This window comes from Grampus griseus (genome assembly GCF_964374135.1).
Source record: "Grampus griseus genome assembly, chromosome: 1".
Lineage (NCBI taxonomy): Eukaryota > Metazoa > Chordata > Mammalia > Artiodactyla > Delphinidae > Grampus > Grampus griseus.
Window position 1 is genome coordinate 111758224 of NC_139017.1, and position 14009 is coordinate 111772232.

Sequence of the window (14009 nt, forward strand, 5' to 3'; positions counted from 1 at the left end):
GCTTTCCCCAAAGGTTTCAACCAAGCCATTCATTATTTTTCTCTTTCAATAAATGTATAAGAAAAACACTTCATTTGCAATTTTTTCTCTTCAGGACTAACCACCACTTTAAATTTTAGCTAAAAAGTGACACCAATAACCAACTAAATTGGTCTCAAATTAACCGTTGTCTGCTAAAATTTAGACTTTTGTTCATATTGTAATTGATGCAACACTGATTATAGAATTCATTTCACTAATGAAAAATGAGTCAAGTGTCACAGAATTCTCAAAGGCATTGTTGTGTATGATAAGAATATCAAGACTGGCAAATGCCAAGGAACTGTAAAAATTTATTCCCACAATCTTCTCCATCACACCCACTTCCTCCTTCCTTTCCCAACATACAGCTCCTTTTCTGGGGCTGTCTTTTCCTTTTCACAGCATCATCATTAATTCAGTCAACCAAGCTACAAACCCTGAGGTCATCTTTGATAACTCTTCCACTCTGCCCCCTTTTTACTTCCTGCAGTGCTTCTCCTCTTTGAACGATCCTCTCCTTTGTTGCCATAATTATCGTTTTAAAACAAGGTTTGACTAAGGCTATAATGGAGTGTGGTATAGTGGGAAAAGGAGATGATATTAGGGTGATGATATTATTAATTACTTTGTTATTTATGTCATTGATGTTGTGCCATCTATTTGGTTTAAACCAAGGATAGGTTTTGGAATCAAAGTTATGTCTTGGAGTGTAATGCTTACAATCAGGTGTTCTTAGATAAATTGCTTGACCTTACTAAGTATTGGCTTCCTCATCTGCAGGATGCTTGTAAATTGAAATCCTTCTTAACCAAAACTCAATTTCATATAATTTCTTGCCAGCCAAACCGCTTACCTGAATAGTCTATATTCTTTTTTTTTTTTTTTTTTTTTTTGCGGTATGTGGGCCTCTCACTGTTATGGCCTCTCCCGTTGCGGAGCACAGGCTCCAGACGCACAGGCTCAGTGGCCATGGATCATGGGCCTAGCCGCTCCGCGGCATGCAGGATCCTCCCGGACCGGGGCATGAACCCGTGTCTCCTGCATTGGCAGGCGGACTCTCAACCACTGTGCCACCAGGGAAGCCCTGTATTCATTTTTCTACATTTTGTTTCATTTAATCCATTCATTATAATCTAGCTTCCATTCCTACCCCTACAACTAAAACTATTCTTGCCCAAGTCATCCATAAATCCCAGACTCAGTAGACATGTTTCAGCCTACATCTTAATGAGACAATTCTTGGGATTTAGCTCTACTGTCTTCTCAATGAGTAATCAAACATTCTAGTCCCTTTCCTGGTTCTCCATATCTATTTGACAGTTTCTTCTTTATATCCTTCATGGGCTTCTATTTTATTCAAATCCTAATTGTCCCTCAGGGTCCATTCTGGACAATTATTTCTCCTTACCTCTAAGTTTCAGATTTGCATATTCACTTGACTGCTATATATATATGATGTTGGCTGTCTCATGGTCATTTTAAAATCAGCATATCCTAGTCAGGATTCATAGTTATCTCCAAAACATCTCACTCCCCTCTTAGATATTAACATAAACATTTCTTCAATCTCCATGAAAAAACCTGTCTTTCTAACTCCTTCTTCTTCATCATTCACCATGTGGTTAGTCACCTGATACATAGAATTTTCTCTTGATTATTTCTTGTATATATTACCCACTTTTTATTTTTATTTCACTGATCCAGTTCAGTCCTTCCTGTTTTCCTGGACTGAAGCAATAGTCTCCTAATTCACCTCCCTCCAGGCTTTTCTACTTTGTTCTGCATCTTCCCCACAACAAATAAAGTGGTAGATCTGAAATCAAGTGTGACTATCTATTCCTCTACTTCAAATGTTTCAGTGGCTCCCCATTGCCCATGCCTTCTTAGTTTGGTCTGTCAGGCTTTCTATGACCTTGTCCATAACTGCTCACTCAACTTCATAGTCCTCCCTTACTGCCATAAACATTGTATTTATTGTTATGCATTATTTTTATACAAATGGCTCGTAACACACTTCAAACTTTAAAATTTGTAATTCATCTGACTCTTTGCTTTGATTGCTCTCTCTGCTCGGTATATTCCAACTTTTCAACTTCAATATTCATTCTTCAATACTTAGCAAAGGGACATTTTCAATAAATTTCTAATCCAATCTGTAAAGATTTTTTTCTATATCAGCCTATAACAATAACTTATTGTAATTATTGTTTTGTGTCAATTTCTCCTACTAGATATAACTTACTCAAAAACAGAATTTGTATCTTCATTAACTTTGCACTCTGAACATCTAGCAAAGTACTATACACATAGAGATGACTCTACAAAGGCACCCAATTTCTGTCTTGGGCAACTGAATAGTTGATCATGCCATTCAGTGAAACAAGAAATAAAGGGAGCTACAGGCATATGAAGCTAGATCGTATATTTGAGATGCTAAGGGGCAATCACATGGAAATATCCAATAGGTAGAGGAGTATATGAGTCTGAGTCAGGCAGTTAGAAGAGATCTGGACTGTAGATAAAGGTTGAGAAGTCATATTTATATAAATGGTAATAGTGCAATAAGGAAATTTGTCAATTGTTTTCTGTTTAAAATTTCATACTGAAAGCTAATTATTTAGACCTTATGTTTTAATCAGAATTGTTACCACAGAAAATCATTTTAATTAACTCAAACATTCAAGAATCTGGATGTATGCAACATCCCTTGCTCTAGATTAAGAAATGTAGTTTTGATTTCAACTAGACTGTTATGTTATTGTTTTGGAAATGAGAATTACCCACATGAAGCTATTGTATTAAATAATCATCATAACACATATAAATTGAAAGCTGAATTAAACATTACTAAGTTTTAAAAGGCATGACACTAAAGAATAAGTGATGCTTTATAGTATATGAGGTGGACAGTATGTCTGTAATTCTAATATACTTATGACTCCAAGCCCACATTAGTAGAGGCTATAACAAAATATGAATTCACTTATAAAATGCAAAGGCAGTATAAAATTGTCCAGATGTGTAATGAAAAGATCAAGTGCATAAACTAGATATGCTTTTCTTTTCTAGTCCCTAGAACTATGAACAGGATACTGGGAACCTATAATGAACATAAAATTCATTTATTCTTTAATACTCATCCAATGTTTATGAGTACCTACTATATGTCATCACTGTACTGTGCACTGGAAATAGAGCAGTAAAGAAAACGGCAAAAATTTCTGTCCTCATTGAGCTGATAGTCCAATGAGGAAGGCAAGAAATAAAATAAATAAATAAAATATAGAGGAAGCTAGATGGTGATGAGTCCTATGAAGTAAAATGAAGTAGGGAAGGGAAATATGGAATGTCAGAGAGGAAGCAATTAGTTTGAAATTGGGTGAACAGCAAGGTTACACATTTTAACAATGATCTGAAGGAAGTTCAAGAGTGAGCATTGTGAATATCTGAGGGAAGAGACTTCCAGGCAGAGGCAAAACCTATTACAAGGGTGTTCAAAGAACAGCACTTTGTGTGAGAGTAAAGAAGGCAAGGGGAGAGTAGTCAGATAGGTAACAGATGCCCTTATCATGTCAAGCCCCTAGACCTTTTTAAGGATGTTGGCTTTTATGTGTTTTTATTCTGAGTGGAAGCCATGAAAGAAGTTGAGCAGAAGGGTGTCATGACCTTATTTTTTTATATTTCTAGACCATTACTATGACTTCAGTGCAAAGAATGAAACACAAGTTCTGAAGCAGGGAGACCAGTTAGGAGACATTTGCAACAATCTAGGAAGAAGGTGATGGTGGCTCAGACTAGGGTGGTAGTAGAAGATATAGTGAGCAATGATAAGATTCAAGATATATTTTGAAGCTAAAACTATAGCACTTGCTAGTAGCTTGAATGTGAATTATAAGAAAAGTAAAGTACTGAGAATGACTATAATGTTTTTGGCAAAATCACTTGGAAAAAATAAAGTTTCTGTTAACCGACTTGGGGAATACTAAAGGAGCAGCAGTTTTGGAGTAGATAGTGGAAGAAATCAGTTCTATTTTGTGCCTATTTGAGATGCCTGTGAAACATCCCGATAGGAATGGTGGACGGACTACTAGATAAAAGAGTCTGGAGTTTACAAATGAGGACTGAGCTAGAGATACAAATATGAGAGTTATCAATATACAGATGGTGGGAGAAAAATGAAGGATATGAATTAATGATCTAGGAGAGTCAAAGTGTAAATGGACTAAGAAAATTTAGTGTGATTATCTCCAGCACAAAGGGCCCGCTTGTCTACTTGATCATAAATTTAAAGTGAGACCGACAGCAATGTCCAGGTGTAGGTACAAAATCAGCAGAGAGATCAACTTAACTATGGTTGTATTTTGCCAGCTGTGGCAGATGTTGAGATGGAATTTGCACTGCAAAAGGTTTATTGGGAAATAATCCCTCTGAAATGAAGGGGGAGGAAGCAAGATTGGAAAGAGGAGCCTGAAGACCCTGGTACAAACTGATAAACTCCACCAGTGGAACAGAAAACCATTAAAGAAGTCCTGCACTGAATGGAAGTGGCTAGACTTTGGTACCGCTGCCTCTCTCAGACATTGGCTGGAGCCACTGGACCACTCCAAGGAGTTCACAGCAAAAACCCAAAGGTGTTAAAAGCTGAAGGTTATCTGCTAATCATATTCCTCATTCTTGGACAATTTCTTTCTCAAAGGAGAATCTGAGCAACAAATCTTCCCAAGTCTCCCAGTCTCCCTTTCATAACTAAGTGAAAAAAAAATGAGGATGAATGAAAGGAGATGGTTTTATTAATTAAACATGAAATTTAAGCTAAGGAAGAAAGTGAAAACGAGATGTGTAAAGGACAGTAAAAACAGGAGAATCCATGGATATATATTCCAGCAGGACTTAAAGATTGCTGGAGTCAAGATAGGAAAAAAATTAAGCTGAAAAAATAGGAGATGGTGGTCATTTTGTGGGGTACATGAATTTGGGATTATGGAAGGTTTTGGAGTAATGAGAAGGTTTAAGATGTAACCCTGGGAGTGAGTGAGTGGCTGCGGTCAGATGGAAGACAAAATCATCAGAGGAAGAGGTTAAGGAGCTGAGAGGCTGCTGTATAGAAAGGATCACCTATAAGAACAGTAAAATTACCAAGAGTTATAATGGCATTGGATTGAGAAGTAATGAGCCAGGAGCAGACGTCTTTAAATAATCAAGGGAAGTATCGCAGGGATTGATAGGTGATTGCAGCAAGAAAGGTGGTAGTAAAAAGACAGATGACATGATATTCAAAGCTGGGAGGATTTACAAAGAAAGGTAAGAAAATGGAGTAGAAACATTAATGAGGACAGAATGGACACATACCACACAGAGATGTAAGTGGAGTGAGAAAAACATCCACTAGAGAGGGGTGCAGAAGTAGCCACGTCAAGAGCCAGGTTTCCAGTGAAGGCAAAATGGTGAGACAATTGTTCAGAGAAGATGCTGAATATATAGAGGATTTTGTGAATAATGACCCATGATTTCCAGAGGGCGCTGTGGCAGGATTTCCTGAACTGACATAGGGTGTTAGAGTGCAAGAGATGAAGGATGGCCTGGGATCTAGGGGCTTTTATGGGAGACAAACAAAAAACAGAAATAAAAAGCATACCATGTTTCAATTGGTGGGTCTCAGAGCAGGTAATGGTGGCGAAGTTGGAGCAATGAAGACTTGGAGAATGGGTAGGGGTCTGGGGTCTCCTCTTAACTCCTGTTGATAAAGGCATAAAACATGAGAGTGGCACTGAAGGCCCCGATTATGTACCTAGGATTACTGTTTGATGTTCTGGATTAAAGAACCATATTAAGTGCATTTATATTTTTGTATGTATGTAAATGTATTTACACAGTAATCAATACATAATACTAATTCTGAGAGACGATAAAGCAAAAGTAAGATCATCGCTAATTCATAGCAGAGCTAGGATTTATTTTTTTTCTTTCTTTTTGCTGTACGCGGGCCTCTCACTGTTGTGGCCTCTCCCGTTGCGGAGCACAGGCTCCGGACGCGCAGGCTCAGCGACCATGGCTCACGGGCCCAGCCGCTCCGTGGCATGTGGGATCTTCCCGGACTGGGGCACGAACCCGCGTCCCCTTCATTGGCAGGCGGACTCTCAACCACTGCGCCACCAGGGGAGCCCGAGCTAGGATTTTTTAATTAGATCTCTCTGACTTGAAACCTAGATGAAGTCCATTGTTCTACACTTAAATAACCATCTTACAGGATGCCTTCATATTGAGATAGCTTTAATATTTCATTTCTCTGCAAGTGTTCAATTTTTGAGATAAGATATCACATATGTTCCTGATATATATATGAACACTATATATAACGTATGGTTATATATGATTATCCCTTATATAACCATTTTCAATAAATTAGTTATAATTCCCTATATTCCCCAAAATGTCTATTCCCTATGCATTTATTTTGCAGACTGAAGCCAATTTGTCAGGTTCATTGGTCATCTTAAATTTACAGATGTTGGCAGCAGATTAGATGAGATTGAATAGAGAGGTCTGAGGGCCAAAGCATTCACAGCTCAGATTTCTATCAAAAGCTGAAAAGAAATTCCACATCACAAGAACTGTAGGTCTGGAACCAATAAGCAATGGTAAAACCAAAGGCCCAGATTCCATACACGCTATGCATTTTTCATTCATATCAAATGAGGCTGTTAAAAGTATATGTACTTTCTTACATTTATAAGATTAGCTAAGAGATACCATATATGTTAAATTGGTTTTATGTTTTATTAAAATTATAATAAATAATATATTTTATTAATAATATAACACTAGTTATGCAAACAGCTCATTGTAATCATAGATATTTTTGTATATAAACAATGTGTCTATTTTTATCAAATGTATTCTATTAAGTGTATTATCCATTATTATAAGTCATATTCTATCCTCTAACACAATAAAATGACTACATTTAGTTATATTTAAAGGAAGGGATTAAACAACAAGGTCCTACTGTATAGCACAGGGAACTATATTCAGTATCCTGGGATAAACAATAATGGAAAAGAATGTATATATGTGTATAACTTAGCCACTCTGCTGTACAGCAGAAATGAACACAACACTGTAAATCAACTATACTTCAATAAAAGAGAATAAATTTTAAAATCGAAGGGATTATTATATTATCCTTTTGGAAAAAAATAAAATTATCATAATGTAGTATTAAAATAGTGAACTTTTTTTGGCTCTGCCAACAGAGGTATCCAAAAATATTTGTCAAAGCATGTTTCCTAGGCTCTCTCATCTCTATAATTGCCAATCAGTCCACTAGGCTGGTGATGAGGAGGGAATAGGGAATTTGAATCACAAAGCATATTCAGTTCCTAAAGAGAATAAATCCTTAAAGATTGATCTTTGCCATATTTCATGGAGTCTACAATGCATATTTTCTGAAATCTGATGTCTTTTTAAAATCAAAGGCATCATAGATTTGATCAAATTTGTTAAATTACATTAAATGTATTTTAATCTAACTAAATGGTGGAGCAATTCATACTAGGTAAAATTCTTTCTCCATATCTTTCAGACAGATCTGCAGACTCTGACAATGGCAGAGTGAACATCAGAGAGTCCTAACATAAGAACTCTCTGAGTTGCTACCCAAATAAAAATATCCTCTATCCAAAACAGGTCCATGTGCACAGAAATGACACAAATCAAGTCTGAATGCCAAAAAGATGAGCTATAAAGTATTTGCACATAACTAAGCCTACAGGATTCAATTATCATTAATAAAATCCTAAATAGGGCAATTCACCAATAGACCCAGTGGCGTAGACAATTTTTTTTGATTTAACTAATATTGATTAAATTCTTATTAATGTCATATTTGGTTCTGACCAATTTTATATAAGTTACCTCATTTAATTATAAAAACAGCACTATAAGGTATGTATTATTACCTGTCCTATAGATGTAGTAACTGAAGCTCTGAGAGGTTAAATAACGTGTCCAAAATTCCCCATGTAGAGAGTAAGTGACTAGGTAGAATTTGAATCTAAGCTCAGTACACCTTCCACTGCCCCAGAACTCTCTGTCATTGCCTGAAGGATGGCTTATTGCAGACTCATGAGCCAAGACAGTCTCAGAAGTCCTTACTTACCTAGTTCAGGGCATGAAAAGTTTACTGTGGAATTTGAATTAAGAATCTGCAAATAAAAAAACAAACACACACACAGTGTGTCCATCTATATTCCCTCAGAGACTTCTCATGTCCCTTTTAGTCCAATCACCTTTGTGCACATGCTATGATAAACTGTAATATCCACATTACAATTGGAAAGCAACAATATCAGAAATGAGACTAATTGTGGAATAACTTATAATAGTAATTATAAAATAATAAGTTATACTAGGAAAGTAAAATAATGTCCAACAAAGAAATTTCTAGTTTTGGACAAAATCTTTAGCACCCTTTTAGTTATAAACCAGTATCTTATTACTATCTTATATTTAGTGAATGCTGACTTGTGTGATACTGTTTACTTATCTCACTTAAATCTCATGGCAATGGAATTGATATTATCATTATCTTCTTTTCTTACAGATGACAAAATGAAGAAAGACATTAAATCATTTACCTAAGATGAACCGTCCAACATTTCTAAATTGGTCTTTCAAAACTCAAGATCCATTTTCTTAACCATTACACTGCACTCCCTCCTGGCTCTCCTGAATTGCCATAACGTAATTTGAAGATGGACATTGTGAAGTCGTAAATTGAGGATGAAGGATGTAGGAATCCCTATAAATAGCCATTTCTGATTGCTCAAAAATTTTTAAATGGCATGTTATATACACTGAAGGCAAATTGTGTGTTGGCAGAAATTAGTCCATAAAAAGCAAGAGTATTATGGAAAAGAAAAGTATTCATATGGGGAAATGAGTTTTAAAAAATAGCTTAGGCAACTTAATTTTTCAATTCCTTGAATTTTACAGTGAAGATTTAAGTAAGAGTTATAACATTCAATGTTCTGAAGTTTTGAAGAACAGAATTACTTTTTAAATTCCTTTGGAAGACATGAAAGATCATGGTGGATTAATATTTTTATTGATACTGAACAGATCTCACTAAGAAATTTAAAGACTCTGCCCAAGAAACTTCTTAATATCAAACACTTGGGAAAATCTCAAACTCTCCTTTCTTCAATGTAAATGATGAGCTTTATCATCAACACATTTTGCATCTAAGTGGACAAGGAAAAAACATTTTCAAATCTGTAGACCTAAATTAGCAAAATATTACAATCACTTGTAGGTAATATGGTTTTGGATGTGGGTGTGGGGGGAGATGACAGAGAAGGAGGAAAAAGAAAGATGCGTGAGAAGAATGGTATCATATCTCGATGCAAAGATCCCTTGAAGACACGCAATGATTGCTAAGATATCTGTGAATCTCCAAAATTTACACATAAACTCCAATATAAAAGAACAGCTTCAAAATTAATGAACCTGTAACTGTTTAAGTGTAGTTTTGATAGATAATTCAAAATAGCCTGAAATGTTAAAGATCAAATGTTAGTGATAGAACAATCTTATAACTAGATTAACAATATAGGCCAGTAATTTTGAAAACCAAAGAAAAAAAAATACTGTTAGTGGGAAATCAGATAATATCTAACCAAAATCAAGTCCTCATCAAGAACTAGTCATGACAAATTGAGAGAGCAGAATTAACGTATATACACTACCATGTGTAAAATAGATAGTTAGTGGGAACCTGCTGTACAGCACAGGGAGCTCAGCTCAGTGCTCTGTGGTGACCTAGAGGGGTGAGATGGTGGGGTGGGAGGGAGGCTCAAGAAGGATGGGATATATGTATAAATATAGCTGATTCACTTTGTTCTACAGCAGAAAATAACACAACATTGTAAAGCAATTATACTCCAATTAAAAGAAAAACTAGTCATGAGTCATACGTTACTGCTTTTGTTTTTTTGCCTCCTGTCTCCTTTCATACAATAAAAAGGAACACTTATCTCCAAATCTATTTATCTGAGTGTTCAATAATTGAAAATTTTCAGGAGCAACCGCAGGTAATGACATAAATGTGGTTCCTGAAAAATCCACATCCTCCTAAATAGAAAAGATCTGCTAAAGAAAAGTTACAGATTTTCCCATCACTCTGCTCCCCATTCTTTGCTCCAGGGATCACTCCCCCTAACAGCTCTTCTCTATTTTTTATTCCATCTTGCTGCAATCATTTCAAATAATTCTGGGATATGTTTATAGCAGCACCTATGTCATGCTTCTGCTACAGGTTTGAACGAATTGTTCTGACTCCCATTTATGCCAAATAGACTGACCTATGCAGAGAATGTGAGAGAGTTTATTATATATAATTCCAGGTACTATCTCAAATTACTGGGGAAAAAATGAAGTTGAAAATAATCACATTTTATTCTGAACATGTTTTCCCAATTTCAATTAAAAACGACATACATAAAAAGGCCTTTTCCAACTCATGGGGAATCTACTATTTTCTTGTAACAACCCACTACCTGCTTCTACAAAATTGCAGCTTGTGAGGAGATGGCAAAAAGGAGGGGCAGCCTCCGAACTGCCTTAATTTATCTCAACTTGTTTTATACTGACATGCAGAATGGGAGGTGGGCAGAAGACTGAGAAGGAGGCAGCTGAACCCCTCAGAAGAGCTGAAGGGGGAATCCAGCTGAAGAGTGGAACCCATATTAGTCCTCTCAGGCAAGTCCACTGGGCTTGTTAACCATAGTATATTCTTAATTTCTCTTTTCCCAGAGCAGAACTGAAAGTGGGGAGGGGAAAAGAGAGAAAAGAGAGAAGAAAGTCAGACACTTCATCTCCAGCCACTTTTCTGTCCAGGAATTTAGGAATGGTTCTAAAAGGAAATCCAATCCTGAGCATCTTTAGCTGCTACAAAAAAGTCTCATCTCCACAGCCTCCTGCCCTCCAAACATCAGTGTCATTATTTTATGAAGACATCGCTCCAGAAGCCATAAGACTGCTGGAGGTGACTGATAATAATTAATATATCTCTCAATTACAGCCTCTGACAATATTACTGATAGGAATGTCATGGGTAACGTTACATGACAAAAGATCTGTTGAAAGTATTTTGTTATATGACTATTCCATCACATATTTCTTGTATCAGCTACTCTCATTTCTTCTACCAGGATTGATATAACTGCTTCCAGTGTCATTTGCAAAGGACTAATTGTACCTTTAGGACCAAATTTTCATAGACCAGTGCTAGAATCACCTGCAGAAATCCATATTCAGATTTTCAAGAGAAGATGGATTTGACTCAAGCAAAAATATCACCCAACATGGCATGTAGATATTACACTTTCTTTAGTGAGGCCTGGGATTAAGGAAGTGTGAATTATAAACCCATATTTTTTCATGAGAGAAAGTCAACTCTGTACTTTTTGGAAATTTAGCTCCTAAAATATATTTGGTTCTCAAGGGGAAACTCAGGCATCATTGTATATTTCCTACATTAATCCAATTATAATGATTTCTATATTTAACGATGAGCCACAAATGTTTTTAATCATCCCTTGTTCCCTATGGTACAGCTCACACGATACCACTGCCTACATGCTAAGGAATAGTGCAAAAATATCCTTGTACACTAACAGAATACTTGACAATGCAAGGAATTCATCATCAAAGCTCAAATCACTCTCTGAGAGGGCAGAAGCCACAGATCTGGAACTAAATTAAAGTCTGTTGCATTCCTTTTTTCTTTTTAATTTTTACTTTATATTGGAGTATAGTTGATTAATAATGTAAAGTTAGCTTCAGGTGTATAGAGTCACATTCCTATTTTCTTTAGTTTTCTCTACCCAGCCAAACTGGATAATTACAGTAAAAAGTATTCACCTTAGGGCCTAAAATTATACCCTTAAAATTAACAGGATAATTATCCACTTTGTATTTCTCTTTTACTCCAAAGACACAACCTTTGCCTTCTGACTTCCACAAAGAAATGCTAAGAATTTGATGGAGAAAAAATTTATCAGGGTTGGAATCTCCCTGCATTACCTTGGGTCCCAGAATCTAAAAGCCAGATTGAGAACCAGGGGTCTAGTCCTGCAAAAGGCATTTAATGACTCTTTTGATTTATATACACTTACATAAGAGTGCTATTAGACATGAATTTTTATGCAGAGATTGATGAAAATCTGTGGAATTAGTTTAGTGTGTTCAATTAAATATTTGGGAAGGGCTGGCCAGGGATTATAGGGCGAATTAGGGTGAAATTTTTTTGTAGATGCTCATTTGGAAAATTGATTTCTTAAATTTTGAATATTGTTCAAAGAGAAACATGGAAGAAGATTGTATTAGTTTCTTGGGGCTGCCCTAACAAAGTACCACAAATTGGGTGGCTTACAAAGCAGAAATGTACTGTCTCACATTTGTGGAGTCTGCAAGTCCAAAATCAAGTTATCAGCAAGGTTGGTTCCTTCTGAGCGCTGCGAGGGAGAATCCGTTCCATGCCTCTCTCCTAGCTTCTGATGGTCTCAGACATCCCTTGGCTTGTAGATGATGTATGCTCTATATCTTCACACTGTATTCCCTCTATACCTATCTGTCTTGGTGTCAAAATTTCAACTTTTGGAATAAATACCAGTCATATTGGATTAGGACCCGCGCTAATTATCTCATTTTAACTTGATTATCTGCAAAGACCCTATTTCCAAATGAGGTCACATTTAGAGGTACCAGGGCTTAGGATTTCAACATCTTTTGGGGAGGCATACTTCAACCCACAACAGGGATTAAACTATTTCCAAAAATATTAATACCCTATTCAATATAGAATCAGTTTTCCTAAAAAATTATTTTTTCCACTATGCAACATTACCCACCCTTGACAGAGCAGTGTAGGGATCGATCAGTGATTCTCAACTGGTTGAGGCTTGGGGAGAGTGGGTGAGCAGATCAGGGAAAAGTTGGTCAAGGAGAAAATCATGGAGGGATGACTGACATCTAGAGGTAAGTATCAGAATCAAAGTCAAGTGTGTTTTTAAAAATTGTGTTCAACATTAGAATTTTATATTTGAAATATGAAAAAATAACTATTTCCAATTTTAAAGATAGAAATTAAAGCTCATCAAAGTACTGTTGGCTGGTGGGAATAAGTGAAAGATATATCTAGTCCTCATCGCTTGTCCGTGCCCTTCCTCCAGAGATATCAAAGTATGGTCTGGGAATGGAAGTAGGGTAAGAATCAGCATGACCATGTCTATCAAAGGGAGTAGGGCTTTTCAACACTAAATCACTATTAGTAAGTTGACAACACACTACTACTATATTCAGGTGGGCAAAGAGAATAGATTCTTTGGCTCTCTATAACTTATATTGACTTTCTCAAAAATAACTAAATCTTCATCATTACCTGCTCCCTGCTGGGCAGCAAAGAGTGCAGAACTAAATATAAGGCAATCCAGTAAATTCAATCTGATCCCATTTAAATCAATTCATCTGTTCAGGAACTGCTCAGTTTTTCAGGTGGCTTCTTTCCTCACCCCCTGCTGTTCACTCTGATAATGTCTGGATATATTTGTTGGTCAAGGAGGGGACCAAGTTTACGTGATCTCAAGGTCCTATAGGTGAAGGAGACCTCAGATTCCCTAGTGTCCCCTGGACCCTTATGCTATGACTAGCTGCCTACTCTGGTCTTTTGACTGCTGATGACTGAGACACACTCTGGCACTTTAGAGAGTTATGTGCTGGTCCCAGACATTAATTTCCAGTCACCATTCCCTAAAATCAGTAGCTTCTCTGTCTCAATCTCAGTTCCCTAGTGGCCCACCAGTTCAGGCAGCACCCCTACACACCATCACAGAAGCCTTAACACAAGTTGGGAATATCCACACCTGAAGTGTCTCCTGGAGTGGGAGTTGGTGACCTCTGGTCTGAAAGCCAACTTTAGCCTACTATTT